Below are 7348 nucleotides of genomic sequence, written 5' to 3'. Positions count from 1 at the left end.
TTTTGAAGGACGGAGCTAAAGAGGTGAACGGATGGGATGAATGAACACACGAGGACCAAAAAGGGACAAGGTTCGTTGGGGAGAGATGGAAAAGCATCCTGGTGATTCAACGACAGTGGTGACGGTGGTTGACGCTCATTAGGGCGTTTGAGAAACGGTTGCTACAGAGAACGTTGGTCTATATCTGCCCAGAAAAGAGATATGTCAAGAACGACAAAGATATCGAGAAAGTGATAACAATAACGGGAAAAGGACAGAAACAGAGTAGATGGCCCGAGGGGTTAATAGATGGCCGATGTCCTCCCTGCCGAGGTCAGACACTGTCACTTTCCACGTCCGTCATTACGAATGCAGATTGGACTACTGCCATTACCAAACCCTGTCTCTACCCCGTATCTAATCGTTCATGACCATTTCCGAAACTTCTCTATTTCCTCGAATATTCATCAGTTTTAATTACGCCATTGTTGTATGTCTCAAGACCAGGAGCTTTTTGTGGGCCTAAATTTTTGATAAAGTTCAACTGGCTTTTACATTATTCAAAAAATTAAATGGTTCAAAATTATTCAAGTCTGTCGAACTTCTAAAAAATGTATACTCTTAGAAAAATGTTCTAATATAGCTTGGTATAGTCTAAAATGTCTATTGATTGATCTAATTATTAATTTTATAAAAAAAAAAAAAGGCATTGAATAAATTTTAATAAAACCAATGGTACAAAGCGATTAAAATCCATAAAATTTCAAAAAAGCGGAAAGCTAATCCTTAACCATCCCATACAGATTTTATGAAAGTTCTGGCTCATTTAACAGATTTAATGACTCAAAGTTGCATTTAAAAATTGAATGCATAACTTTTATTCATAATAGTGATTACATCCTTTAGTCTCTACCTTGAAAGTTAAGACCATAGACTCATCAACCTATAAATCCCTTTTGAAGCATGAAATACCTCTTCCATATTTCGGTTGATTGGTCAGACTACACAACGATAAGCTGCAGGAAAATTGGTATCAAGCGAGCTCATTAAACGAGCAATTAAGTCTTTGAAATTTATGTTTCTTTCGAAAACCAACAAATCACTTCACGAACGCAATAATCACGCGAAAATCATAAATCTCTATATCACACTGCTTCTACTATTTTTATTTTGGAAGATGAAATTGTCAATACAAAAGGACAAGAGACTCTTTATAGATAAGAGGAGAACAAAAGAATATATTCGACACGCGCCAATGAGTTTCCTACTAAAGAGTACTTTAAAATTTAGTAGACGGTAAATCAAAACATCGAATTTTGCTACGGATGAAACTCAACTGAGATTCACTCGAGCAGGATTCTCTATTGCTATTGTTTCTTTATCGTGGTTTTGTGTAAGCTGCTGCTTTACGTAAATTTCATTCATGTTAATATTTATTGTATCATCTCAAGCTTTTAAATTACTAAAAATATAAATATACGCATTGGTAACTGTTTAGTTTGCTCTTTAATTCTTTACACAAACACACGTGAAGAAATATTTTTCACAATTTACTTTTAAATTCATGAGAAAAATTGCCGGACGGTATTATAGTCGCAATAATTTGTCTTGTTAATTATTTTTTACCTTAATAATTCTTCAGTAAAAATTAAATGAAACTTTGACCTATTTTTTTCATTAAATTTGTGAATATTTATTAACAGAATTATAATTAAATCAGGAATTACTGAACATCCCAGAATTAGTATCATTTTCACGATAATTAATAAAGAACATTTTTTTCCGTGAGTAGACGAGAAGTAGTAATTGATTCTTCTGTTAATAATTTAACAAATCAACTTTATTTTTTTTTTTTTTTAAGACCAAAGGATTGAAATAAAATTAAATCCATTTAAAATTCCTTTGAAGTATGATTCATATCTTGGCACAAAAAGGAAAATTCGTGTAAGCTCAAAAACATGTTACATACCGACTGAACCCTCAGTAAAACACTTAAATTAAATAATCTAATGAAAGACTCACTCTTTTCGTAATCCTATTGCACCTTCCATCGTCGTTTCATCTTCTCGGTACCTGCACACATAAAACATACTTGCTAATTATTAAAAATACAAACAATTAAATAAGACCTAACTAAAATAATAAATATAACTGACAGAACATTGACGCAACAAAAAAAAAAAAAGAAAAACGTTTAATTCATAATCCTGCGCGACAGAATGATGAAAAGTTTTGAAAAAAGTGTGCGTATGCATAAAAAGTATGAGGGTGAAAGAGCCTGTCAACGGGGTTTGAAAGGCAAAAAGTGGTACTACAGTTATAGGCATGAATATGTAGATGACATTTAGGGTCCTCAAAAGATTTTTAAGTGGAACCACTTTCAGATCTAATTACGTGTGTCCCCACTGGGTTTGAAATGATATCATACCCGAAACGCCTTAAATCGTTCTTTATTTTTTGATTTTTTTAATACACTTTTTACTTCGTTTGAAAAATTTTTTATAATTAAAAACAGCTAGTTTAAAAATCTCACAATTAAAACTAAAAGTCCAAGTTGAAATCCCGTAGAAAAATTTCTTGACATTGCCAGATATGTCTATCTATGATTTTTCGACCAAAGAGCGGATCAGGCCGGATCAAAAAATTTTTTTTCATCGGGTCACATCGTTTTTCACGAAATAAATTTCCTCTTGTAATATTTCAAATTGAATAAAATAATGCAAAATCGCATTAAAACGTCTATCTCCGTACTACATTCTATGCATATATTATTAATATAACTCTAGTTTGTTATAGTCTCAGTTCTACCATCGACCCAATGATTGCACGTTCAAGTATCGAGGTGAGTGTACTTGAGAACGAGAGAATAGCCAAATAAGATCCGAGTCCAAACGCAAGAGAATATAAGATGTATTTATATATATGTAAGTGTATGGAGAGAGTTAAGTCCTCCGTCTGGAGAAAGAATAAGATAAATAAATAATAATCAAAATAATGATAATAATAATAATAATAATAATAATAATAATAATAATAATAATAATAATAATAATAATAATAATAATAATAATAATAATAATAATAATAATAATAATAATAATAATAATAATAATAATAAATTCACGTTGGAAATGGATATCCAGGAAAAGTATCTTCTATAAAGCAAAAAAACAAGCTTGTCAGTATCGATTTTATCAAAAAAAAAAAAGTTTGGTTTTATATGTTCACTTTAGCATAAAATAAAAATTACATTAACTTTATATTTACAGACATGAACATGATGAAAGTCGCGGTTACTTGTTCCCAGAATTTTTTTTAGTGATACTTAGACGTATTCAAAACTTCTACTTTTTATTTTCCTTTATCTTGTTCTTTCGGAAAAAGTCGGTTTTAAAACTAAAGTGACATCATTGTCTCACCCATACACGACACAACTATTTTACCTCAGAGTGTACCTTGGTGTGTCTTGCTAGAAAGCAAAGAAAAATGTACTTTTCTCAACAATTTCTATTAGCATAGTTTTTACATAATTGCACGGCGACTTAAGTGGACTACGCGTACACATACCTCCGCGTGGCATCAAGCTATTTTCCGACGGAATAAATTCTCGGTTGGGTTAAGAAAAAAATACGAGGCATGAGATCCACCGTAAAAAAGGAAGGGGACGAGGCTCAAGGATAAAAAGTTTAAAATAAAAAATTAAATTTAAGTGACGATAAAGGAGTCGAGAGAAAAATCAAGGAAGAGGAAGAGGGTACTGACAAGAACAGCCACACTGACAACCCAAAAAATCGCTTCGCGACATACTTCTTTAGCATATTTTTTCTACTAACTCGCTATCAACAACAACCTCGCGTATTTCTGGCACTCGTAAAATTTAACATATTATTTTTTTCTTTATATACGCTCCGGAAAAGAGAGGACCCACTAAAAAAACGTTATTCGGGATTCTTAGCGAGCTTTTGATGTATCACTGCTTGACACATAGGAATTTTATCAACGACTCATGTCTGCTTATTTATAAAAAAAAAAAAAAATAAATAAAAAAAAAGGGAAAAATGCAAAAGCATGTTTTATTAAATTTATTCAAATTATTTTCTTATTTATTACATTTTTATATCTTTGCTTAAATTTTCTGGAGTGTATGCTCAACACATCACTAAAAATTAATGGCGAAATTTACGTTGAAGAATTTATCTTAAATTTATTTTTCAAAGATGTTAGAACTTTTAACTGATTAGTGAGAGGCGCAGTGCTTTTTTTTTCAGATTATGCAAATCATGATCCAAGTAATATATGATGTATATCTCACGAATAAGTGATCATGATAGATATGTGATATATAGTCAACTGATCACATAATGATTTATTTACAAGTTATCATTTAAAAAAAAATTTTATATAAAATAATGAAAATTTTTTTATTACCTCATAATTCATAATTTATAATAAAATGAGAAAATCACTTGAGTTGCATAATTTGTAAAGTAGACACGCTCAGCAACCTTTTACTAACGGGATCACAGTCACGTGTACGATCACTATCATACTCACGTATAAGCGTTTGAATTAAATTCATTCAAGATTTTCTCACTCTTTTTATCTACCCCCTCGATAATATATAGCTTATATAAAACATATATTTATCTAGTGAAGTAGTTGTGCAAAGGTTTATCCTATAAGACAAGGCCACAAAGAGTCAGGTCGTTTTGTGCGGGGCACCACCGTCGCTCAGTCTCAAGAGGACCGTGACGAAGAGTAGAAGCTTGTGGCACAAAAATAAATGAACAAAAAAAATAAAAATATAAAAAAAAAAAGGATAAACGAGAGATCGCGGTAAGTGGATCTTGAAGTAACTCGGGACTCGGGGAAAATTTGTTTCGCAAAAGTGTGAGTCACCACACGAAAAGCCACTGCCAGCAACGACAGAGACGAGACAAAAATTTATTCGTCTTATGAAACTATTGCACGGTTGAAAAAACTTCTGAATTTTTTTTTTATGGATGTAAAAATGATTGTGCTTGTTCAATTATTATGATAATTAAAATTGAAGCAAAATTATAGTAGCGCTGAGTTATCATCCGTATTATTGAATTAATTTCAGTAATTACAATTACAAAGTACTAGTACTAATAATAAAAACAAATTATTTTAAAATTAAAACAGATAAATTGTTGAAAATTCCGAGGTTATAATTAGATTTTAATCTATAAAAATGTAAATGAGGTTAAAAATAAAAGAATAAATTGCTGAGCTACAAACTTTGATGGATAGTTTTATAACCACATTTTCCGCAGAGTGATTACACGTTATTCAGTTATTAAAATTAATAGAGGTATTAAAAAGTTTAATAATATTATTTCTTTGTCTAAATGTCTTCAGAGAAAAAATCGCTACTTAAAATAAAGAAAATATTTGATTAGAGAATTTTTGTGTGCACTTAAAAAAATCACTTGGTTCAGCATAAATATTTTTGATCCAAAAAAAAAAATAAAAAATAGCCTAAAGAGAAGTAGTTGCCTTGATTCAAGAATTTTTTGTCTTGAAACTCGTTTTTGTAGCAAAAACAATTCTATATTATCTACTAAAAAGAAATCACCTTCATGAGATACAATCAAACTCTTGAATGAAAAACACTATTTTCCAAAGCTAACAATAATTTAATTTTCAATCCAGTTCAAAAAACAGTCACTGACAGTTATTGAATTTTTTAAAACTTTTCTTTTAAGAAAAAAGTTTACAATCTAAAGTGACAAAACTTTAATCTATACAAAATGTATATGGGACACTCCATACCGATTTATCGTAATATAGCTTTTTACGTCTTCAATTTGGCTACTTTTTTCTCCCCTTTAAAAATATTTTTTAAAAAGCATCACTAATTTAATTGATTTTTTTTTTAATTTAAAAAATAATATGACCATGTTATAAAAGAAATTATTCTCTAAAATTGACTGATAATTATTACCGTTAAACGATTAATATTCAAAAATTTAAATGACAAAAAGTTTAAAGAAAGGATCTCTGTAGTTCGTTCACTGAGAATCCAGCCAAAGTTTCAAGTCTCAGAGTAGTCTTCATAGGTCCGTAGGGAGAAACCCTCAAGTATCCCAGGACCTAATAAAGCTTTTTTCTCTCGGTCCTTTTACCCACGATCACCTTCCCCTCTTCCTAACCTCTGTACAGCTCCCATGAGGTTTTCGAGACTCCGGGTTTTTTTACCACGGAGATAAAAGGACTCTTCAAATTTAAATTCTCGAGCTGTTATCGTGAGTATTGTCACGTCTACCTGTTCCACTGGGATGATTAATTCATCGTGATCTAATGCTTAAGTGCGATACTATTGAATTAATGGAACTAAAATTTTTCAATGAAAAAATTGTTTGGGTGGTATTAAATGCATGTTACTCCCGTATAATTCGTCAATTAAAGGGTAAATTGGGGTATAATAAAATTTATTTTCATTAAATCTTCATTATTATTCAATCATTTTGAAACTTTGACCTCTACTCATTTATATTATAATGTAACTTAATTAGCAAAGTCTAATTATCGTGAAAGCCAGCGAACAACGGATGCAGAAGACAAATTGTTTCAAGCAGTAACAGCTATGTATATTACTCATTTTGTATTTAAATTAAGAACTATGATCATGATAATATAATTGTAATTGTAATAAAAATTTTAAAAATTATTTTTTTTTTCGCACATCTATGAAATTTTAAGCTTTATAAAGAAAACAATAAAAATTTTAGATAAAAAAAAATTTTGTAACTGATTTGTTATTTCTCTACTCTTTTATAAAATGGCTCGATTAATTTAACCTTAAGTTTTTTACAAAATCAAAAAAAAAAAAAATACTAAAATATTTAAAATCTGTTCACAAAAAAAATAATTCTCACTGGTGTTTATTCGTAAAATATTGAATTTTGCCTATTGTAAGTATTGCAGCGCTTTTCACTTCTAATTAATACTGCTGGAGCCTGTGTATTTGAAATAAAATATTTAGTCAAGTTTTACAATCTAAAATAAATAATTCAAACAGACGAACAAAAAAAAGACATTACGAAATAAAATTACTTACTACAATTACAGTTTATATACGAAATTAACAACTTTTATTAATTACGTGATTATCCTTTAAAGTTTTAAATGTAATCCGCTAATTGTTATCCAAGAAACCTAGTTGATACTATTACATAGACACGGAAGTTCATGTTACTCGTTGATCGTCTTTCACAATAGAAACGACAAGTTGCGCGAAGAACCTCCAGGAAACTTTCCTACTGTAAATTTCCATTTAAAAGGGCTTAGCTCCGTCTCAATATAATAGAAACTAGGCTTCGCGGGGATCAACTTAGAAGCTTTA

The sequence above is a fragment of the Cotesia typhae genome, unplaced genomic scaffold, assembly GCF_013202065.1.
Source record: "Cotesia typhae breed Kobodo isofemale line unplaced genomic scaffold, CoteBio_Ctyphae scaffold_152, whole genome shotgun sequence".
NCBI classification, from domain to species: Eukaryota; Metazoa; Arthropoda; class Insecta; order Hymenoptera; family Braconidae; genus Cotesia; species Cotesia typhae.
This window is presented reverse-complemented; position numbering follows the sequence as displayed.